Genomic DNA, 25,122 nt, shown 5'->3' with positions numbered 1-25,122 from the left:
CTTTTTCCTTGTGCTGTGGTCAGGAACTGACCATTCTCAATTGTTTGGTCCACGTACAGTCATAAGGCTTCACAACAAGTACAGAGATCTCTTCAAACATGGGAACTTACATTTTCTGGGACCTTATGGAAGGAATTCATGTTCAGGGAGTCTAAAAGGTTCATTATAGGGTTTGTTGGTTGTTGGGTTTTTTGCCTCCCCATTAAAAGAATCAATGATAATTTGGTATAAATATAAATCCTACTTGGACAAAATAGCACTCTTGTATAAATAAAGGTTTGTTAAAACTTCTTTCTTAGCTGTATCTATATGTTCTATTCTACAATTGTATCTGTAGTATCTCTTTCACAGATGCCTACAGATGCATGTATGAACGGATTAGGACACATGAACATTTGTATCTTAGTAGCTTTAGCATCTTGACTAAAATGAGGGAGCTTTCAGTATGTTTTACAGAGGAGAAAAGTTGTTAGGAAGCTCATTTGCTAAACAGGAAGTGAGGTAGTCAGTCATTTTGAACCTGGGCATTTAACATTACACAAAATTATTCTTGTTACGTGGGCAACATTTTTATATATAGTAAAAAAAAAAAAAAAAAAAAAAAAAAAGTAATTATTTTGCTTCTTGACGCATAGGATGAGGTAACAACTTCAGTTCTTTTGGCTGTAGCTGTCTATTAATGTATATCCTGAGAACTGCTAATCTGATATACAATCTCACTCAGGGGGCAGGGAGTGTGTAGAAAACCCTGTCCTGTTTAAAGTCCCTTTTTCTTTTTCCCTTGTTGAAAAAAAAAAGAATAAATTGAACATAAATGTCTGTATAATCTCAGATACATGAAGGTATCTTGATTAAATACTCGGTAAATGCTGAGTTTCATTTTGGCAATCCATTCATGCATGTTAACACAGATAAAAAATTTTCCATATAAATGAAAAACCCTGTAAGCACAGGAAATGTAGTATTTTAATTTAGCATAAGATTAAGTTTCTCAGATTAATCCCTTTAATGTATACAGTTTCCATTTTAACAGGGAAGTCTTTAACTTCTGATTCATAGTATGGAGTGGTAATAATGCATATGGTCTGCTGTAAGATAAACTATTACTCGTCTCTGGCTTAGCATAAGACAAATTTACTTCTTTTAAATGATCAAAACTTAATAAATTGTTGTCTATTTAAAGTAATCTTGTGTGCATTTGCAGCACTTACACAACATTGTATATAATGATTTCCTCTTGGCATTTTGCCACTCTAGGCTGTTTAGTAATTCTCCCTCCTACCTGTTGGCCAACAGCAGCTATCATGTTCCTTTACTGTAGATGGAAGCTCCTAAAAAATAATTATAAAAGGGAAGTTGATTCATCTCCTTGTACCAAGACCTATTGAGCAATTACAGAAAAAAATTTCCACTTCCAAGAGTTTTGGTTCAGGTTCTGCATCCTCCTCCTGGAGTGGCAACTATCACCTCTCACCTTTTCACTTTAAAATTTTATGTCTGTTTCTGGATTACATAAAATCAACTCATAATTATTGCTTCCATTCTTCAACTTTCCTGTACTTTCTATTTAATTCTTAAAATAATTTGCAATTTATTAGCTGAAGGATTTTCAGACGAGGTGGAGGGAAAGACGTGAGGTAAAGGCAGAAAGAGCTCAACTTTGTAACTGAACCACATCAGCATTGAGTGGTAGGTGAGACAGCCTAAAGCAGCAAGACCAAATGAGAAGACCAGGGAGGCTCAGATATTTTGAATTATACTTTTTTGCTTAAAGCTGAAAAATGGGTGTCTTTAGGTTGATGCAGTGCTGCTATGTTTTTCATAATTTTCCCCAGGTTACAGAATCTGGCCGTTTTTAGAGTTGTAATTTTGGTTATCTATTTTTTTTTTCAGAATGGACTCTTTATTGATTAATGTTCAAATGGCAACCAAACTCTTCTGTCCCTCCTTTAAAAATTGTGACACAAAGAAAGGAGTTAGAGAAAATGTACTGAAGGAATTGTTTGGGCAAATGTTTTGTAACTGTTTTGGGGCATAACCTTAAACTAACACCTTTTCAGACTATCAGCTTGGCACTTTTCATGAACATTAACAGTTGCTACAGCCTGTTAAGTGCTGATTATATTTGGAATGTATTAAGGTTTGATTACTAGAAGAAATTGCACTAATACAAGTGGAAATATTTTATGTTGTAAATGCTGGAATCTTTGATAATAACTAACTTCCTTGTAGGATGAAATACTTTGCATCTGCACTGCTCAATCTAAACTTCTTTGCCTATGTCACAAGTCTTTTCTGGTTTTCCTAAATCTACAATTACTTGGAATATTTCAGCAATGCTTCTACAGGTATTTAAAGAGGGCAATGTATTTAATAAAATATGTTCCCTTTTGATAATTTTCTCCTAGTATTCAGTAATAGTCAATGAAACCAGGATAAACAAGGTAGTTGCAAGTCAATGAGCAGATTTTCATGTTTGATTTTCACATATGTTCCAAAGAAGCATAGGGTTTAAGGGGTGTCAGCAAGTAGTAAAAGGCAGGTGCTGGTGATGTCAATATGGACACTAAAAGCTGTGTCTAATGAAAATATTTTCCTCAAATGAATACAGTAGACTAGAAAACATTAGATCTCTTAAGGAATCTCCAGGTTGTGAGAATACAAACTGTCTTACCACTGTGCAACTATTAAAAATTTCAGTGATGTCAAGGAGAGTTTTCTTGGTCTTCCTTATGATTTACATAGGGTAGGAACCATATATACTCATTTTTATTGGTGTTCTGCAGTAACAGAGAAATGGTTTTTTTCACTGAGAACAGAAATTGGAATAAAGAAACTGAACAGAATAAAAGCAAATGTTTTGGAAATGACAAAGAAACGAGAACAGCAGATAATAAAATAAAGCTACCAACATCTATAAAAATGGAAGAAATGTGTACATTTTTCAGTTACTTACAGATCATACCAGACTCAAGGGAACAAGAGATGCAACATAGTTATTAGCATATTGAATCGTATAGAGATGGAAAAAAGACTGCAGCAAGGTATTGATATTTCTATCTAGTCTAGAGCTGGAGCAGTTTTTGATTGTTGGTAAGAGTCAGAGAAATGTACAGTAGAAGCTGATGAGTGAGCAGACTACTGGGAAAGTTCAAATACTTGTACAGCTGACAGTCTACCATACAGAGTAACAGTAAGAAAAATGTGCTTGTTATGTTGCTGGACCTTTATCTTAGCATCTTCACTCCTCTGGTGACCTAGATGAAGTGTTAACAGAACATACAGATCAGCGGATAAATGTGTGAGAACCAACACTGCATCTATTACTGTCACTGAAAGCAAGTGCAGGAGGAATGTGGTGGGGGTGAAGACTAGTCTTGCAGGCTAGCACTGAAGGATGAACGAGGCAGCCTTGCCATGCTGCTGGCAGAATGAAATGTTTGTTCCTCAGCTTCAGAGAGCTTTTGCAGTTAGAGCAGTGACAGCTAGCTGACTCAGAATACAGTCCTTAAATTGATATCTTTAATTTGCCAAAGTTTGTCTCAAAATGTTATAAAAAAACCTGAAAATAATTTGTTAGAAGAGATACCGCTCCTAACTTCTGATCAGGTATCAGAACAAGACGTTTTCAAAGACTCTATGTGTGCCTCAGGACCAAACACCTGACTCAGATGAACCTGTTGTTAATAATTTCACCTGCTTTTACAGTTAAAAAATCCAAGGATATTCAGTTCCTTGATAATTTTATATTTTGTACTATCGGAATACATAGTTTTTCTGTAATTGTCAGCAGTAGAAATAGGTTTGGTTTTATTCATTTTATTAATTCCTTATAGTATAACTCACTGTAAACAATACTGCTTTTATAAAAGTTTTTTTTTATTATTATTCCATGCTATTATAAAACACATCACATACAAGTTTGTCAAAGTATTTTAGTTGTACATCTTTTAAAAATATAATCATCTTTTATTTTCTTGGCCATACTAAATATTATCATTATCTCCTCCTGGACGAATTCTGATTCTGGCTATGAAAACTGCATCATCAAAAACATTCCTTCTGAAGAATGGCTTACACTCAGATAAAACTTTCTTAAACTGATATTTTAAAACAGATTTCCAGGAATGCTGGCATCATAACAGACTTTAATAGTCATCAATCCTTATTAAGAGCTGCTTCTGAAGCTGAAGTAAATGTGAACTTCTACACAAAAAGATAATAATTGTTACCATAGCATTTTGTTCCACAAGGTCTGCTTGATTGTAAAATACCTGCAGGAAGGATACCTACATATAGAGAAGTCTGAATCTGACATATTTACCATGGAGTTCCTCTGCATGTACATAACAGCCAGCTAAGAGAAGTTACTCAGAAAAGCAGTCCCAGGGTTTTGCGCAATATAATTTTATAGATAAGACTAATCTTTTTTACTGACTATGTAGGGAGCCTACAAAATCTAGCTGGTTCAATGGGTGCATAAAATTGAGTGATTTGAAAATCCTGGTTAAAAAAATAAAAAAACCAAACACAAAACAAACAAACAAAAAGCAAAAGTAAAAATACAATTAAACCATGGCAATCACCACAACAGATCTCATTATGGAAGTCAGAGATAGCAGCTGTTATATTTTCAAGATACCTAAATAATATTGTATCTTTTTTGTTATTCTTAACAAGTGAAAATTCAAACCAGATTTATTTCTTAAAGTATATCACAGACATCTCCAAGAGTTTAATATAACAAGGAAATATAGAAAAGTCACTAAGATAAGTCAGTTATTATATAAATTCTGAGTTATGTTCATGATTGGTTTTCAAAATATTCAGCCATAATTCCTCTTTCTTCAGTCCTGCAGTGAATTGATATTTTTAAGTTTCCTTCCCCAAAATGAAAAATTCTCTTAGATTATTACACATATATAGCAAATTAAAGTTAAATGAATAGTAGATTTTCTTGTAGTAAAGAATTATTATTAGTTTGCACTAGTGGATCTGAAAGTATTCCTGCAGGAATCCATTTTATTTACATGTCAAAAAACAGCGTTCCAATTCTTCTGGTGTATTCCAACTGCTTGTCATAGATTACTGTGGCAGAGTTATGATGTATTTGTACTTACTTCTAGAAGAAATATTTTCTAATCTTACAGACAGTTCTGAAAAGCCCTGCTGCACTTTCATTGCCTTCATTTGTGCATTGTAGATAATACTTTTTGTCTTCCTTCCTACTGAAAAGTTTATTGATCTGACAATGGCAGTAAAAATAGACATTGATGTATCGCTGTTGTGAACGTGTACACTGTCTCTTCAGCTCCAACACAATTCTTAACATTTTTGCCGTAATTTAGTTTACATGTCCTTAAAGTAACCTTGGTAAGGAGGATGAATTCTTTGCAACTCATGGACAGGGTGCACAAAAAAGTGGATTTCATAAGCACACTGCAGTGAAGGCAGAGAAAATGGATCTGAGACATAATGCCACCCTGACCCAAATTACAAGCCAAGCATGGCTAAACTAACTTCATAATTTGTGCCACTAGAGGTCAATAGCAAATTTACTACTTGCCCAGAGCAAAAGGAAATCAGAAAGGAAATTTCAGAGACACAATTCTTCCCCTTTATTGCTTTCAGGACAGCACAGCTACGTGCAATTTATAGTGGGTTTGCTGCTATAGCCTTAAACTGACCATGTTGGGAGAAGGAAAAAAAAAAAAGAAAAAAAAAAAAAAACTATTCACTTTCTATTTCAAAAATAAGTTGCCAAATTAAAATGAAGAAAAATATTAGTATGTTAACTGTTTTTTTTTTAGTACTTTGACTGTCACTATGCAAGTTGAATAACCCAGAAGTCTAACAGGAAGACTGTTTGAAGGACAGGTTTCCTCAGGTCTTTGTAACAGTTCTAATGTAGCATCATTTTGACTTTTAATGCTCTTTACTATACTTTACTATAATCAAATGTGATCAGGTTGTGTCCCGTAATACTTGGGTTTGATTGTTATGGAAATCTGATGCAAAACAGAACCAGTATGGGTCCTTTTTAATTGACTAAAAGTAAAAATAAATAAGTTTTCCATTAAAGATAAAACATTAGGTTTACTTGTTTCTCTTCTTTTGTTTTCTTTTATCCCTCCATGCTCTCTGCAGGGCCTGAGCTAAAATAATAAAAAGTTTTCAGTTAATAGAATCTCAGTATTTGAAAACTAAGAAGTTTTGTTTTGCATCACAAAATGATCTTGGATGGAGCTGCTTAACACTCTGGATCAACTGCATACCAAAATTTTAATGTGAGCAGAAGTCACAAGACACAAACATCATACCTTGAGAAGAAGAGATTAAGCATTTTGGTGGAGCTAAATTAATGGATGACTTACCAAGCAAACCAAGGCAGTTCTTGAATTTGCCTTCCTTGCTTTTAAGACCAGGGACCTAGACAGGTCTGAGTAGTCTGCAGCACCACAGACCCATCACTGGACAAATGAAAGAACCCTAGCATGGGAGCTGTGCTCAGTCTGTTTATAAACTAGTTCCTATATAGGACACTAGGCTTGGTCTTAATTGGATTTTTGTTTCTTTTGGGTGTTTTTTGGGGTTGTGGTTGGGTTTTTTTTTAATGTTCAGTCTTGGTAAACACTTATTGTCTGCCTCAACCTTGCTTGCAAAATGTCTGTCTCTTGTTTTTCTCCCCCATAACAAACAGATTTTAACTGTCAGATGAAAACCAGAAGACAAAAAATACCACACTAAAAATAGGTGATCAATAAGCAGAACAACTCATCTGACTTCACAAATTCAGTGTCTGCATTTTATAAAGTTCAGACTTCAAAGAAAATTTTGTGCCTTTGGGGAAACTAATGGAAGTCTAGAATTTCCCCCTTTTCTCTAACTGTTAAATAACTTATCTTTTCCCTTGGTTGTTATTTTGGAACGAGTGAATGTTAGTTAAAACACACATTATAGTATCAAACAGAATGTCCTTAGGCTAATGTTATTTTCAGCTCCAAGTTTTGCCATTCCAATGTACCTGTCAAGATGTACAGTGTTCAGCTTTTTCTTCATTAACTTCTAATTCTTTCAAGTTTCACTTTGCAGACAGTGAAGATACCTTAATGAGATAATCCTTATTATGTTCAGAAAAGTGGAACTTTTTAATCCTAGAGACATGGTGGATCTAGTAAACTGCTGGTTACAATGGCAACTCAAAGAGAATTTTTTTGCTTGTTTCTGTAGCAAAAAAAGTTATGAGAGCACCAACCTGGAATAATTTTTGTTACTTATAAACTTGTTTGTTATGCATCAATGTTAGCTGAATAATTGTGTATGGTACCTATACACATAACTATATCACATTAAGAGGCACCAACTATTTGTCTTATCTTTTGAGCATCATACTATGAGAGTCTTTTTGAGAGACATTCCGCATAATTACTAACAATGGAAATTTGCAATGATTTCTGATTAAGGTTCATGTCCTCCAGTTTTTTTCAGACTTCTTTTCAATTGGCTAACATACTAAATTGTGAGTCATCTACATTTTTCTTATTTTGTGAACTGTGCATTGCAGTGCAGCAGATGTTTCCAACATTTGGGATTATACTCATATGTTTACCATACAGTATTGTAGCACTGTATGTGTTCTGCAAAAATGTCTTGTTGGGTGACTTTGTTTAAAATAAATGAGACTTTAGTATCTTCTCCATGTGATGAATTCAACACAGAATAAAAGTTCTGGGTAGCTAAACAGTAAAACACATATACACACAGGCACATACATGCACATGCATACCTCTACTTTGAACCTGCTAGGTTTTTACAAAGGATTCTGATGTTGGAGTCTAAAACATGTTTTTGTAGACCTGTGTATTTGCTATTAGGGTAATTTCAGTATTGTAATCTACTTTTTAGTAGATATGACATGTTTTAAGGACTGAAAAAGTCATGTTTGTATTAAGACTGAAAAAGTACATGTAGTTTTATAAAAAAAAAAAACATTATTCAGAGAAACATAATTAATTCATCACAGATACCTCTCTTCAGTTATGGCAATGGCATTATCTAACCTCCCAACACAAAATGTATTTGAAGTTCCTAACATTGAGAACTTGCATAATGTCTGGCAAGGGGTTTAAAAGAGTTTGTGTCATAGGAAAGTAAAATAAATTCAGAAAGGAATGAAAAATTTCAAATAAAGGTGGAAAAAAACTACTCTAAAACCAGTGGTCTTCAACCATACATCGTAGAGGGGGTATAATGGGTTGGATATTGTTTTTCAAAGAGACTTGAATTACAGATGAAATTTTAAATTGGTTGTGTGTTTATGCAAATCAATATTGAGATCTTTCAAATGGTAATATAGGTACATTTCCTGGCTATAAACATGAATAGCATTTAATATAAAATTTACATGTGTTTGTGCTTGTATGTTCAGTGCACGTTAAAATGATCTGTTCGTCCTGCTAAATATGACGAGAGCAACATCAGGAATATGTTCCTGTACAAGTTGTCATGTAATAACTATTTCTAACTTCTTGGTAGGTTTTCCTTAGAATTTTCTCATATAAAATATAATATTACCTGAAGGAATTTGCTAGCAAAACATTTTTAATTTCCTAGTTGAAAAAATACTGCTGCTGTTTAAAAATACATATTGACAAATGTTTTGTTGATTTCTCTAGGCATCATCTTGTAAGAGTCATGTCTTTTTTGGTTTGTTTGGGGGTTTTTTTGGTTTGTTTGTTTCTTTGTTTGTACACATTATACAAATCTTCAGAAATATGGTCAGATCTCTGTTACCAAGGTTTAAGTATAATTGAACAAGCTTCTGGTGGAAGGGGTTTAAGTATAATTGATCCTGGCTTTGGCCAGGAGAAGGTTGGTACTGTCTTTTAGAAAGTGTTCTGTTTAAACCATGCAGAGGAAACCAGTGAAGACATTCCTGACTGTGTGAGGGCCAGTTTGTGCAACATAGTTCTGTAATGACTGAGAAGTTCAGATTTTTAAGCAGAGTAGCCACATAATTAGATTTGGCTTGGCCACAATCCTACAGAATTGCTTCTAAACCTGATTTTAACAGCTCAATAATCTGTAGGCAAGATGTTACTTAAGGTAATTATTTTGGAAACTTGCTCATTTATTTAAGTACTTAAATAAACACTGAGTAATTTTAAGACTGTGTCCCAAGTGCCAAGTGTTAACACCTTTGAAAGGGCTGAGTGGAAGGACAAATTTTGTATGTTGCCATAGGGGAACACTCCCTGTCTCAGTCCCTAATGGGTTAAAAACATTCTCTTTTTTTAAAAAAGTCCTTCAACAATGCAGCTACAGGATCTTCAGCTACAGTTTGACAAAGACCTAAACATAATCCAAAAGCAAAGAACAAAAGTTGAAATTTACAAGATTAACTGTCTTGTACTGAAGCATGATTCTAAGCCTATGCAGTTCGTAGCTGCACAAAAATTTTAGGCTGGCAGTTATGTCATGGCTGAAATACTGTTGTGAACATTTGGTAGAAGTGTTTCTGAGTAAATATGCGATACGGTGATTAATATAGAATAACAAGCAGTCAGTACAGAGTAAGTGGACAAGTCCTTGGCCAAAGGTGATAAACCTCAAACCCCATCATTGATTCTTTGGAATCATTCCCCTGTGCTTACCCTTTTTTTCAAGGAGTGAAATAGCTGGCTGACTTAGAAAGGCAATTGATTCGTTTTCTGGTCTGATACAATGAGAACAGCAATTTTAATGAAGGTTGAACATGAAGATGTAAAGTTCTGTTGCTTGTTCAAAATTTAGAATAGTATGTGAGCTGATACCGATTGACAGGTTTTCTGGGCCATCTGATAGATTATACGTGTGCAACTTTTTAAATTGATAAAGCAAAAAGGAAGGATGGAAATGTTGCTTTGAGGCATCTGAGTTTTTTGCAAGGAACTGTAGCTCACTCCAAAACATGTATATGGTTTCCCCCTTCCGCTTGTTTCCTCTTAACCCTTTTCTCAACATATATGGCCTGTATATGCAAATGCTTCAGGTGGACACGGATGTAAATTCTTAAGTCCACATCCACATTTCTGAGTTAGGGGTTCTTAAAGTAACTCTCACTGCATTCATTAACTGATCTAGAGTGTTCCTAAACCCAGACAGATAAACTGTTGACACTCAAAAAGCCTGTGCCCAGGAGTTCTATGACTCATCCCTGTGTTGCCTGAAGAATCACCTCCTTTTATTTCTCTTCAGTTTGGATCTTATTGGATCCAACTTGCAATAGGGGAACTATTGGAGTTCTACTATCAGATAATAGAAAACCAATTATTATCTGCCCTCTATTGTCTATTTATGATTGCTAGTCACTCTACCCTCTGTCATCTCTTTTCCAGGCTGAAAAGCACAGCTGCCTTAGCCATTCCTACTGAGAAAATATTCCATACCTTTGATCATCCTTATCACCCTGAATGTCTCTGAACTTCTACTGATTCTATTGCACAATTTTTGAGATACAATCAAGCTGCGCATAGTATTCAAGAGGTAGGTGAACCAGGCACTTATTATAAGGCATAATTTTATTCTATTTTTTTCTCTCTGCCTTTTGAAATAATTCCTAGCATTTGATTTGGGTTTTTTTGATTGATTCTGAAGATTAAGTTGACATTTCTCATTGAGCTATATATTATAATCATAGAATCACATTTCCAAGATGCTCTCACAGTTGCCTTTTTTTACACAAAGTAAATACTTCTTTTTTTCCCATATGGACATTTCTTCATAGATGATGACTTTTAACATGAGATTTTATTGTCTAGTCATTCACATCATGAGTCTCTCACCCTGAGTTGTTCACACTTGTTTTCGTCCTTTCTATTCTGAAAAAAGTCATTCCATTCATCATCCTGTTTTCCAAGTGTTAAGCAGAACAAACCCAATTGAAAATTCCCCAGTGGCTCTTCTGCACTCCTGAACTTTGCTTCTCTACCTCCTAATCAATTATTTATCTGTGCAGTGATGTCTCTTCTATCAGAGAGCTGTTTAGTTCCCTTCAAAACCTTTGGTGAGCAAGTTGTGAAGGTTTTTAGAAATCAGGTAGATTATGCGAAATGGATAATCCTTGTTCCTGCAGCTGCTGGCCCATTCAGAGCATTCCAGCTGGTCTGTAAGGGTGACTTCCTTTTATGAAAGTCAAGTTGTCTCCATTATGGCCATTTTCATACCACCTCTTAAAGATGTTAACCAGAGGTTACGTGTCACTCAACACCAAACACAGGGTTTAATCTAACATCTTTAATCTAAATTCTCCATTAAAAATGTATTGCTATTATCTAATAATCAGATCCTCTGGCTATATTTATAATTGTATTTATTCAGTCTAAACAGGAAAATTAAGGTTTCTTCTTTATTATTATAGTCACTTTGATCTCTCTGCAGTAAGACTTGCTGTCCTCTTCAGGTGGACACTAAAGAAGACTCGTTATTCTACTGTTCCCATTTAAGCTCTAGAATTTCAGTCTCTGTGTTTTCTGAGTTGTTTGTTCACTTGATTTAATTCTAACCTCCATTTTAAAATGCAATAATCATGCTAAATGTATTTCTGATTTCTCTTTAGACATATAATTCAATCCACTAGCACTTAGGTATGTCTTTAAGCAAGGTGTTGATTCAGATGACCTGAGTGAGGGCTTAGTAGGTGAAGAAGAAAAAAAAAAAAGAAGAAGAAAAAAGTTGGTTGTGATGATTATTGCTGCTATCCACTTCATTATTTAATTCATTCATTGCCATTTTTTCCCCAGAAAATCAGAAAACAAGTATTCCTTGCCATAGAAAACACTCACCTTCTTTCTTCTCCAGTACCACATATTACCTAAAATCAAGTCTTGAAGCAAAGGTGGTCTGACTTTACTGCTAAAGCTGTGCTATTAGGAATATGAGACTGATGGACTCAAAATAAAATTTGTGACTGTGACATGCCGGTCTGAGACCGGAGTGTGGTTCTGTTTGTATTCTCGGGAACAGAATTAAGACTCAAAACAGGGTCAAGAGCCAAGGAACTTTATTTGCCCAACAATAAATCTGTGAGTGCAAAGGGAGAGAGAGAGAGAGATAAAGAGACAGTAAAGAAGGAAAGACAGGAGAGAAAAGGAAAGAGTTCACCCCGGAGCTGCAGCGTCCCGACAGTCCGATTCATTTTCAAGTCCGGTGGGGCAACGTCCCATCCAACGCTAGTTGGTTCCATTTTTTATAGGGTTGCTACAAGCCATTCTGCTCAACCACACTTTCCACCTGACAGTGGTGTGCGTGCCCAATATCAAGGGGCCTCCAGGCACCTTGAGCCCCCTGACCCCAAGTCTGGGCACATGCACAGGGGTTTGGTTAAGTTTTGCAGGATCAGCCTCCCCCATTGCTCCATGGCGTCAGTCGGTTTCCTCCTTTTACAATATATAGATAAGTCTCTGCTGTGGCAGTGGTGTTATCTTCCTGCCTTAAATCTCTTCTGTGGCAGTAGTCATTCACTGTGGTGATGGCATGAGTTTCCTGCCATAGCAATGTTGAGACAATACATCTGCTGTGTGTTGGTGGGTCTCATCAGCACAGTTTCTCACAGTGACCTAGTGATGCTTTTTCAGGGCATTCACCCTGCATAAGTCTTAGATTCCAGTGCTCAGTTCCAGTACTTGCTTACATATTTTCCACTTTATCCAGTGGCTGATAAGTACAAGTTGTGTAAGCACTCCCTGAAGCAAACATATTTTCCCTTTTACAGCAGAGACGCTGTCATCAGTGAGCCACAGAATCATGTTCTCAGTGGTTTGTTTCTCTTCCTTTGCTGTGCTTTAAAATGATTGGGGCTGCTCTTCTTACGCATGGTGCCAAAATCAGTGTTGTTTTTGTACACTAATTCTGCTCTGAACTCATTTTCCAAATAGGGCCCTGTGGGGGACTTAGGTAAGTGGAGCTTTGTGCATTTGGAATGATTTTACTTATACCTAATATGCTCAGAATAGCCAAAGTAACATTATCTTCAATATATACAGTAGCACAGCTGTGGTTGCTTACATAATTAACACAAACAGAGGCAGCAATGGCTTTTAAAGCACCTAAGTTTTCAGGTATGGATTCTGTGGTTTGAGTGTTGGGTTTTTTCCCCCCTTTACACTTTGTCTAAATTCCCCATTAATATCTGCTGGAACTTGTTCCAATTCATTATCAATTACATTCCAGCTTAGCTTCCAGTTTCCTCTTGTACTTTTCAAAACCTGATTTTTCTGCTTCACTTCCATGTCTAGAAAATGAATGCACCATACAACTGCATAGATTCTTTGCATCTATTTGTTTACTACCAGAATATAATGCAAATAATGATGCCATTTGTTGTTTTACACCATACAGCACTTTTTGACAGTTCAGGATTTTTAATGCATTGATTTTGCTATTTAGAACACAAACTAATTTAGCTTAAAAGAAATGTGCTGTTCTTTCAGTTCTGTCATAGAGGGACAAAACTGTCATGATGTGATTTTGAGGTGGACTTTTTCTTGTCTTGATCAATGGTTTCATAGAAATAGTTGATCAGCAGAATCTAGCACACTTGTTGCTGTCCAGTATCTATGACAGCCATCTCTCTATTCTTCTGTACACAGATTTCTAGTGTTCTTTTATGATCCACCTCTATCTTAAAGCTTTTTTTGTACTCAAATCCTGAATGGTCCAGTGATAATGTGTTGTTTATCAAATTCATTGTCTCTTACATGACAATTTCTGCGGAAGAAATTGCTTTAGAAATTGCTTTTAGATGGTACTGATTTTCTTTGTGTATCTCTCCCCTTGGGTGATCAAACATTATAGATGCTCTGAATTAATTTGGTACTGTGTTGTATATACAGCCACAGTGATACTGCAGCTCTATTTTAACATTATTTGTTCTTGATCACAGCATGAATGGAAAAATCCAAATGATTTTAAAAGCCTTAGGAAGGGAGTAGAAATAAAAAACATGTATTAGATATGGGGAACCATGAGTTCTTACAAAGGTAATGGTTGAAGGTCAGGGAAGTTGAAGCGAGGGACTTGAATTTTTTTTTTTTTTCATGTCAAAGGCACTGAATTAGTCTCTAGTTTCTGACTTCAGTTAATTATTTCTATACAATCCTGAAAAATGTGGGTAATAATAATATGCAGAATGCAATGCCAGTAATGATAATTAAGGCAGCTCTGAGTGACTTGGGCTGTTTGCAAGCCCTTCATCTAACAATGCATACTCTGTGCTATGCAGTGCTACGTTAAAAATACCGAGTCTTATTTTGAATGAGTTTCTAACTGTAGCCCCAGAAGCAGGAAGGCATGGTTGTGGCAGCCGTCTTGCTTCCACCACCTGCATGTTTATAAACACCGCTGAGGCATGTCTTTGTGATGCTGCATTACTGAGTGTCTCCCTGGAAATATTTTTTTTTTTATTTGTGATAGAAATGCTGGTTACCAACTTCCTGGCCTTATTACAGATTACAGAGTATTCTGTTGGGTCTCTTCTTTTGCCTTTCTGCAATTCTACCTCACCCTTGTGATGAAGGCTGAGGTCAGCCTCTGCACAATAAGGAGATGATAAGAAACAATGAACCCCTAAAAGATATTATCTTTACCCTTTTAAATTGAGGATTTGATTGCATTCAGGTCTTGTCTTTGGTCCATCTCCGTCCTACATTTAATGGAAACCTCTTCAACTGATTGCCTTTAAAGCTTGTAATTTTTTTTTTCTCAGAATGGCAAGTCAAGTACTGTAACCTCCTAAGGGCAGAGTTTCTCTAAATGTTTACAGGCGCATTGACATCTAGACGTGTATATTCTTGTGATTTCTAGACTAATTGTAGACAAACCAAATCCCCAGAGTACCTCAAATTACAATAAAAATGTAGAAAGCAGACCAAAACTGCATCAAGATGGAACAGAATCTTTCTGTTTTATTTTGTGTTATCTTCTAGGGTTTCCATAATGAATTATCACCTTCATTGTTCCAAATGCTGTTCAATTTTTTCAAAAAATTTTGGTGCCTTTCTACATTCACTGAACTGCAGTGGTCCATTTAAAAACTCTGGGTCTCAGGGATTAAGACAGCTTTCTGTATTTTCTCATACCTCATAGCATTCTAAGTAAGAACACACTATGATAAAACACAGAGAAGAAATACATTCTCCAAAAGTATGAATGACTGAATCTGAGTACAGTCTTATGAAGAATAAAAATGATCAGGAATATATTAATGTGCTTACCCTGGGGAAATCCTAATTGCTAGTTATTTTTCAAGAGGATTTTCTTTCATGTATTTGAGAAGCAGAAAGTAGAACAGTAGGATCCTTTTCAACAGTGTCCTCCCTGTACTCTCCAGAACCACATAGAAAATGGACAAGCCTATGCTTTAATGCCTTGCTAAATCTCTATCAAAATTGGAGCTTCTCTTACATGTGCAATACACCTTCCTTTGCTCCCAGGAGACAAAAAATAAACAAAAAACTCTACATATTTTTTTCCAGATCTTGCTTGTCTGGAATAATTCAAAATCATGTCAGTAGGGTCTCAGGGTAACACAAGTTCAAGTTTTGTGTAGGGCTTCACTTTTGTCAAAGCAGATGACATTCCATCCAGCCTTAAATATGAGGGGAATTTTTACTTACTTCCTCCCTTCTTTTCTATTTACCAAATGCTGAACTGAAAGAGACACCTTCCCACTTAGCAGGCATGAAAATATTTAGAAGTAGTAAGAGATCAGCCCTAGTCATTTGGTTCTTTTAATCCTTGTTTTCAGTTTGAGCTCAGAACTGTTTTTGAAGGTGTGGAGAAGTGATTAAGATCCTTATGTCTGCAAATCATTTAGCTTCTTGTTTACTTTCAGTGTTGAGTACTAACAATTCACTGTGTTTTGTCCATCTTGTTTATAAATTGATTGAAACATTGTTCTCTTAAGCTTTCCAAATTTTTTTATATAAGATGGATCTCAAAATCTTGAATAATCTATTTTATTGTGTCTTTTGCATGTTAATAAGATGAAATACTTATACATCAGGACATTTTTAAATCTGTCTCTCTCATCTCTGAACGTAGTTCCATGCAAAAACAAAGAAATAATTGCAGCCCAAACTACTGCTGCACAAGCTTGATTATTTTAAGTTCAATTTTGCAGAACTGAAAATAATTATGGAAACCTCTAGAATCTTAAACTGTGAGGAATAATGGTAGGTTTCAAAATAATATTTTCCTTGAAGTTACTAGAAATCTGCAGTCTGAGGCATAAAATAAGAGTGGTTAACCACCTCCTGTCCCAAGTCCCCCCAAATCAGGAGAATTTGGAGGGAAAGGGGAAGTAGAAATTAAAAAGAGTAATCAGCATGAATGAGAAGATTAAGAATTGTGGAACAGTGATAAAGGGATCAGAACAACACAGAGGGACAAATTATGAGGACACTTAATCGTTAATTTTACTGTTAGCTATTAGTTAAGTTAAATGTTGTTAGCTGTTAAGCAAGTTGATAATAGGGTGGTTTGAAAAGAAATCCTAACACTGCTGTAGACTCAAGTCTTGAGTGAGTTGAATAATAGTCAAGAAGGGGTAGGATTTTTCAGTAAATGTTGATTTTGAGAAAACCAGATGGAACGGTCATAATGAAGGATGATGCTTTCTTTTTCAACAATATTTCAGAAAGTTCAACAGCAGTGGCTATATTTGAATATAAAATAATCAAGACACCAAGATAATTTCTATCCACAAACATTTAAAGATCTTTATGATTATGGAGAGGTGTGCAATTAATTAAGATTTGTTTTTAATAACTTTTGAGATACTAAGCAGAGTTAAACGGAATGCACTTTATTCCTGGTAGATGTCAGACCATGCATTCTATTTTTGATGTTCAAATAGGATAGACACAAGAATAACTGAAATAAGGGAAAATGTGCTATAAAGTGAAGAGATCCAGAAGATCAATCAATTCAGCTAAATCAAACTCAAATTCTTAGTTTTTAAGGCTGAAGAGCTAAGTTTGAATGGGGTAGGCTGATCAAGCTAGGAAATAGAGAGCTTGTGTTGTCCTTGGATGCAAAAATATCACTTACTGGACATCATTAATAGACATAATATGCAGCTGTTCAACACTGAAAAAATTTGGTATTTGTCACAGCTTAACAATATTTAGAGTATGTCCTCAGTCACTGGCAGCTTGCCAATATGTGTCGGGCAATTTCTGTGAAGATTTGTTTGGTTCAAAGACATGAGACAATTAATTTCTCTCTCTCACTCTTCCCCCCACCCCCCCACCCCACATTTGCAGTTGCTTCTTCTCCTCTGTTTTTACTCTACAGAAGCAATACCTGGTACTGTTATGCAGCAGTCGCAATCTCAAACACCTCCACAGTTCTTTTTCATGTCTCAGAGGACCAGGAATGGCAATGAACTCCAGATGCAATTAGAAAAATAAAAAGGGAAGTGATAGATTTGCAATGTCTGTAATTTAATGTCTTAGTCTGTTGTGAGTTAATCAGCTTCACCTGCTTACTTGGTTTAGATTTAGTACCTAACTTTGCTTTCTGAAATATCGCAGTAGTGTGACCTCTCTAAAATTTTGAATGACAGCAACACTTGAAATTCAAAATTTTGCAAACATTTTTTTAAAAAGAAAATACAGATGGTCTCTTGAAACTTTGAATGAATTCTTAGCCAATAAAAAGTGTTAAAGTTCTTATAATTTTATTTTCCCTGTGTTATTCAATAAAATTTTAATGAGAAACCACAAGCTTTATGCAGTAAAGATTGCTGTGATTGCTACCTAAGACACCACTGAAAAAATTAATATAACATGTTAGTAGAAGTTGCTGCTTATAATGGCCAAATGAAGGGAGCATTGATAGCTTTTAAACTGACTCTTTGCCAGTTATCTGCCTGCCACAATAAATTAGGTTAATACACAGGATGTATATACCATGTCAGGAACTCCATTTGTTTTGAAACGTTGTAGAGAGAAGGACTTGCTAAAGGCAATAGATCAACTCATGTCAGGGCTTTTAAAATGTAATGTAGCTATTTACTTTGAATACCTTGTCCTCATGAGGAGTTTTAAACAAATCTCTATTACTCTTTACTTCTAGTGAGAGGAAATTTCAGACTTTTTGGATTTGTACTTGTTTGTTTCTTCGTTTTTCCCCAGAATTGTTTTTGGCAGCTTAAGTAGGTAATACTTTTTTCCTTTGAATCCTCATGATTTATTTTCAGCATGGATTTTTTGAGATTTTTTTCCTTGTAGGTGAACAACAGAAAAAAAATGAGACTTTGAAGTAGCTTTAATTATTTTTTAAACTCATTTGCACAGCTACTTCTACTTTTTTTTTTCATAATAAATCATACATTATCATTATAAATGTGGTGTGGATTAAAAGCTAAAACCACATGCCGAAACAAAATTAAGTGGCTTCTTTCTCCTGCAATATTGCAGATCATATAATTGAACTAATTCTGCTCTTGTGATATCTTTGGAAAACAATGGATTCAATAAATTGTTTTAAATAATTTCATGTAAGTCATTCCTATATATCCCCATTCTAGAAACAGAAAAAAATTATTAAAAATAGTGGTTTTTTTCTTTTTTAAGGTTTCTGGCTTCTTCTGGAAACTATTTTTGGGTGGAAGTATAAAGCTAGATTTAGATGTTTATCTTGCAGCAACTACACAAAGCCATTTGTCTATAATCTTTAAAAGAGGTAAGGTTAACAATGTTGAAAGTCCCACACCTATGTATTTCTTGGCATTTTGTTTCATGTTTCCTGATCATTTGTGTGATCAGAATGAAAATATTTGTACTTGTGAGATATTGTTGACATTTTCTCACAACTTCCTCAATGACTTATTTTTTACTTAAAAAGAATTATTTACCAATTAAACCAATTTGAAACACATCTTTAAATGTCTTATATTGTAGATTGTTTCCATATCCCTTCCAATATGAATGGTCAGAAAAAAGCTCCAATTTAAACAGCTGGGGAAAATGAGATATACTATAGATATAGCAAGCCTCCTACAAAACTTTTTCAGTGCAACAGTGCTCAGTCATTTCCCCCACCCCCCCACCCCCTTTACCGTGGCATTATGCCTGTGACTGTAACCTGCCAGTGGGCCTTGCTTGGTTCTTACGACTGTTCTGTGCAACAATCTGGAGCCAGTTTCCTAACATACATAAATTAACATAGCTCTACTGATCTCAGTGTCAGTTAAATAGCACAATGGGCATTTTCTTCTGTCTGTTCATCTGACCATTTGGTGCTCTTCTTTGTTTCCTTATTTATACTCTGAATGTATTAGAACAATCAAGAAGGAGCCAGATAGAAAAAAGCTAAAAATCTGATGTATAAATACTGACATTGATTCTTTCATTACGTCATAACCACACTTGGTCATGTTTTAATTGGTTTTCAGAGGACCTCATCTGTTCTTCCAGTCACAAACCATGTATATACTGAAGTCCAACCTCTCTTCATTTTATTTCCCCTGGTCTGGTGTCCATTAATAACTCAGAATCATAGAATCATTTAGGTTGGAAAAGACCTTCAAGATCTTCGAGTTCAACCATTAACCTAACACTGCCAAGTCCACCACTAAGCCATGTCCCTAAGCATCACATCTATGGATCTTTAAAATACCTCCAGGGACAGTGACTCCACCACTTCACTTGGCAGCCTGTTCCGGTGCTTGACCACCCTTTCAGTGAAGAAATGTTTCCTAATATCCAATATAAACCTCCCCTGGTGCAATTTAAAGCTATTTATTCTTGTCTTATTGCTTGTTACTTGGGAGAAGAGATTGACAACCACCATACTAGAATCTCCTCTCAGGTAGTTGTAGAGAGCAATAAGGTCTCCCCTGAGCCTCCTTTTCTCCACACTAAACATCAGTTCCCTCAGCTGCTCCTAAAAAGGCTTGTTTTCTAGACACTTCACCAGCTTTGTTGCCCTTCTTTGAACACACTTCAGCACCTCCATGTCTTTCTTGCAGTGAAGGGCCCAAAACTGAACACAGTATTCAAGGTGTGGTCTCACCAGAGCCAGGTACAGGGGGATGATTCCTTCCCTAGTCCTGCTGGCCACACTGATTCTGATGCAAGCCAGGATGCTCTTGGCCTTCTTGGCCACCTGGGCACATTGCTGGCTGATATTTAACCATCTATTGACCAACACCCCCAAGTCCTTTTTCACTGGGAAGCTTTCCAGCCACTCTTCCCCAAGCCTGTAGTGTTGCATGGGGTTGTTATGACCCAAGAGCAGGACCTGGCACTTCTCCTTGTTGAACCTCATACAATCTGCCTTGGTCCATTGATCCAGCCTGTAGAGCCTGGATCCCTCTGTAGCACTTTCCTACCCTCAAGCAGATCAACACTCTCCCCCCCACTCCCACACATCTTGTCATCTTGTCATAGCAGATCAGGTTTGTCCATCAAGACTTACCTTTTATAAACCCATGTTGACTGGGCCTGACCACCTGGTTGTCCTGTAAAATTCACGTATCTTTCATCTTTCCTTGCCATCACATTAAAGCAGAATAGCTAAGCTTGGTTCTTAAGAAGTTGTCCTGATTTTTTCTATTTGTTTTTTCATGCTTAAAATGAGTGTTTTAACTTTTCTCCTATACACTTGATTCCAGTCAATCTTTCAGGCATTCAAGCAATGGACAAACACAAGGTATTAGGTGCTGCTGCTTTAAGGTTTTCCTTTTATGCTAAGAGAAGATGAATTGAAGGATATTACTAGCAAATAACACGGACTGACTGTTGAAAAGAAGAGGGAAATGAGCTAGTGAGTTATTTCTCCAGTAGTTACTTTTGTGCAGCCTCTATAAAAATCGTAAGTTCTTGTCTGTGTTGGTGACGATTGTCATGGTGTTTCATCTTCAGCAGCTTGAGAAATCTTATCTTTAATTTCTGGGTTGGCGCTTTCATCTTTCTTGAGCAGCAGGTTACATTTCCTCTGCCTGTCTATTCAGAATGGTAGAAAAATGTCTTCCCTCACTTGACTTAGGCTTCTCTCTCTCAGTCTTTGCTCTTTTTCACTTTTCTTTACCATCTTTTATTTGTTTTCTTTTGATGTGTAAAGAGTCCAACACATATTTTTAACTATATAAAGGTTATATAGAAGTTTTATGTATAATTGATGAATTGAAAAGTTCAACAAATTTCAATTAACCTGGGCATGAATTTTCTACATGTTAGCTCAGACATCAATAGCAGTGCAGCTGCACCTCTAACATAGTATAGGCATCAAAATGTATCAAAAAACCTCATTAAATATTCTAGGGGTTGACTTACATGGAATACTGTGGTTTCAGCTTGATTGCTACTAATATTTAATGTGTTAAAGTTAGCTTCCATATTAATATTTCTATTAACTAAAACTAGTAATGAATGAGTGGTGTAGGTCCCTTAAAGAATCATCATCACATCAGCAAAATAGTCTTAATATGAATTTGTAGAAATATGACTTAACAAAGTTCAATAGCAAGGTTCACTCTATTACTTACTACATGAAAGAAACATACAAAGGAAAATCAAGCTAGAGAGATTTACACAGAGACCAGAGATGCAAAAAGTAAGGGAGATCCTTTTCTTGAGTTGTGAGGTTCAGAGTGGACCCCCTTGCTTTCTAGACTCCTGATAGAGCTTAGGTGTGGCTAGGTCCAATCTTCATCTCTAAGTTCGACAATGATTTATATCTAAAGGAATTACTTACATGGATTTTACTAGTATAAATTCAGCATGCTATGAGTCTTGAATAAGGGGTCTCTCCATCTTGGGTAAGGAAGAATCCTGGTCTTAGGTCAGGAATCTCAGACCTTGAGAGGCATCTGTCCTGAATCTCAGACCTTGGGAGTCATCTGTCCTGGTTTCAGCTGGGACAGAGTTAGTTTTCTTCTCAGTAGCTAGTACAGTGCTGTGTTTTGGCTCTGATGTGAGAACAGTGTTGACAGCACACTGATGTTCTAGGTTGTTGCTGGGTGATGTTTATACTCAATCAAGGACTTTTTTGTTCCTTGGGCCCTGCCAGCAAGGGGACTGGAGGGGCACGGGAAATTGGGAGGGGACACAGCCAGGGCAGGTGACCCAAAAACTAGCCAAAGGGATATTCCGTACCATGTGACATCATGCTGGGTATGTTAACTGGGGGAACCAGAAGGAAGAGGGTGGGGTGGGGTGGGGGTGTGTGTCTGTGTGTGTGTGTCTGTGTGTGTGTGTCTGTGGGTGTGTGTCTGTGGGTGTGGGTGGGTGTGGGGGTGTGGGTGTGGGGGGGTATGTGTGTGTGGGGGGGGTGTGGGGGTGTGGGAGTGTGTGTGTGGGTGGGTGTGTGGGGGTGTGTGTGTGTGTCTGTCTGTCTGTCTGTGTGCGCCCGCATCTGGCATTATGGTGTTTGTCTTCCCAAGTAACCGTTACGCTTGAAGGAGCCCTGCTGTCCTGGGGATGGCCGAGCACCTGCCTGCCCATGGGGAGTGGTGAGTGAATTAATTCCTTGTTTTGCTTTACTTGCATGCGCAGCTTTTGCTTTCTCTATTAAATTGTTCTAATCTCAACCTTCAAGTTTTACATTCCTTTCTGATTCTCCTCCCCACCCCTCTGGGTGAGGGGGGAGAAAGTGAGTGATTGTGTGGTGCTTGGATGCTGACAGGGTTAAACCACAACAGAACCCCAGCTCAAGGGGAGAATCATTAGTGTGCCATCCAATGGCATTTTAGAGAAAGCTTGAATTGGACTCATCCAAAAATATGGTGTTGGTAAAAAGGTCTCTCTTCCTTGAGGAGTCACCTTGAGGAGCATCCCAGCTCAAGGGGACATCACTGCCATGCAGTTACACACTGCCCAGCAGGGAGAGCCCAAAGTTGGCTCACTTAAGCTGTCACATTTATGGGGTAGTGATGTCTCATAGTCAAAAAGCATACAATGGAAAGGTATGAGAACCCTTGTACCCACAAGTTTCTTTGTTCCTTGATAAATGAGTCTTGGAAAAGCCACTTGCTATTCGTGAGTGAATTGCATATTCAGTATTCCCAGCTCATATGCATCCATGTTTACTGGGTCACTCTGCTCCTTTGTGGATTTCCTGGAGGAGTTCTTGGCCTGGCTAGGGCTCAGGCCTTTACCTCTGTTAGGGTCTGCAGACAAGTTAGTTGACTTCAAAGACTTAGCCACGTACCTTTAAGACAGCCACAATTTGTCAGGTATGTAAACAGGACGTGAAGAATCGGGACTTAGAACCGCAGCATATGGGCACCTACAGCAACAGCAAATAGTAAGCAAGAAGAAGGACACAAAAACCTATCAGGGTCTACCATCTGCACTGTCTAAGATATATAAATAGTTTGTATAAACAATAAAGGCCATTTTGTCCGAACCCAGCCACGCAGACATAGTGTTTCTTTCCAGTCCGCCTCCACTTGCGTCACCACATACCTCCTTTGGAGCTGGTTTCAAACTACTGATAGTTGGTTAAGGGGTTGAGTGCATCTGTCATGGTAGTGCAGACATTACATAGTCTGGTGTGGATAGTTTAGAGAGACGGGTTAAAATGGAAGATTAATTCTAAATTTTATCCACATGTGCAAAGTTTGAAGTTGCTTCCAACTCATTTAGAAATATTAGGATAATTGAGGTATGGATCACTTCTATGACATTTTGACTTTCCCTAGTGCTCTTTTCAGATCACTTCTCAAGCCTCTAAGAAAAAGCTTGTCCTAAATGTTGGTTTTCAGGGGAAAAATGACTCATTAATATAGTGTAACTAAAAAGAATTCAGGGAGAAATGTTGACAAAAAAGCGTGGTGAAAATTATCCTCAGGTTTCAAAAATAATTGAAGACTATGTAAGAATTCTGGTTCAGGGCCTTTCTTCTTGTACTTATTAGCTTGGGAGCAAGTGAACCATAGTTACTGGGAGTGATTTTATAAAATTTGAGTAGCTATGAGCAAAAAAAAACACAACAAAACACACTGCTTTTAAAAATATATGTGAAACTCTCTATTTAAGTCAGCTTGGTCTCAGTCATGAGAACAGTATAGAGATTAAAGACTAGCATCAGAGGAAGAGGGGTACATTCACCATTACATTCTTCTGAGTGTTGTAGCTTAAATCATATTATCACAGCACAAAACGATTTTTGTCTCTGCTGTAGTTTTTCAGATGAAGGAAGTATTTTTTGTTATGTTATTAATCTAATTGTCCAATATATCACATTTATATGTAAGTGACTGAGTAATTGGTCTCTCTGTTCAAAAGGAAATTACTGTACCTTGGCTGTTGCTTTAAAGATGAAATTTGTTTTTTGTTTTAGAGTAGAACAAATTTTAGTTCTTTCTGTATAATTTCTAACTAGTGGAATATTTTATGGCAAAGTCTGTGATAACATGGCTTGTCTATATTGCCATACAAACCTTACTAGAAATACATCAGGGAAATGAGGGCTAGTGTTGGTGAACCTGAAGGATGATGATGGTAAAATAAAAATACAGAAGCAAACTGGCAAAATGTTTGATGCTTCCTTGCTATAAGATCAGTGACAGAATGGAACAACTTTACAACAGGAAAAATAGTACTGGAAAGCCTGAAAACTTTAAAATTTGTGCTTGAATAGAAGTCAGTTAGTTTCCCGAAGTGATTTTATAAATCAGTCTTGTTGGAGCAAATTTCAAAGACTGAGCAGTCCTGGAAAACTAAAACCTCATTTTCCAAACCACCTATCTAGTTAATTACTCTCTTTTTACTAGAGATTTCCTATTAGAGCAGTAGTAATATAAAGAGTGAAAAAGCCTACAGAAAGGTAAATTCTGTTTAAATATTTGGAAGATAGAAAATGAGACCATAGAACAAAGTTTTTTTTCAATCTCAATTTTGCAGCTTACTTTATCTAAACTCTGTTAATAATGCTGTTCTCAGTGACTCTTGAGTGGCATTACTATTACTTTGATAACCATGATTGGCAGTTCTAACAAAAAAGCTGGGAGATGCATGCTTAATGAGACTGAACTTTTTCCATCTCTGGAGTTAGTCCCCTTCAGGTCAGGACTGAGACACATTGATGGGCTAGTGTAAGGGAGCTTGCATTATCACTCTTAATATAATATTC

The 25,122-nt window shown here is 36.5% G+C and overlaps 1 long non-coding RNA gene across 1 annotated transcript in view; it reads right to left on the bottom strand.

Annotated features, from left to right (window-relative positions):
• Positions 1-1,880: 1,880 nt before the first annotated feature.
• LOC308059862 overlaps positions 1,881-25,122 on the bottom strand; it is a 67,125-nt gene continuing 43,883 nt past the window's right edge. The window contains exon 2 of the long non-coding RNA XR_013926470.1: positions 1,881-15,494. This is a non-coding gene — a long non-coding RNA (uncharacterized lncRNA). The remainder of the gene's footprint in view (positions 15,495-25,122) is intronic.

The sequence above is a fragment of the Falco punctatus genome (genome assembly GCF_963210335.1).
Source record: "Falco punctatus genome assembly, chromosome: 3".
Classification (NCBI taxonomy): Eukaryota; Metazoa; Chordata; class Aves; order Falconiformes; family Falconidae; genus Falco; species Falco punctatus.
Note: the sequence above shows the minus strand (reverse complement) of the source record. Positions and strands in the feature narration are given on the sequence as shown.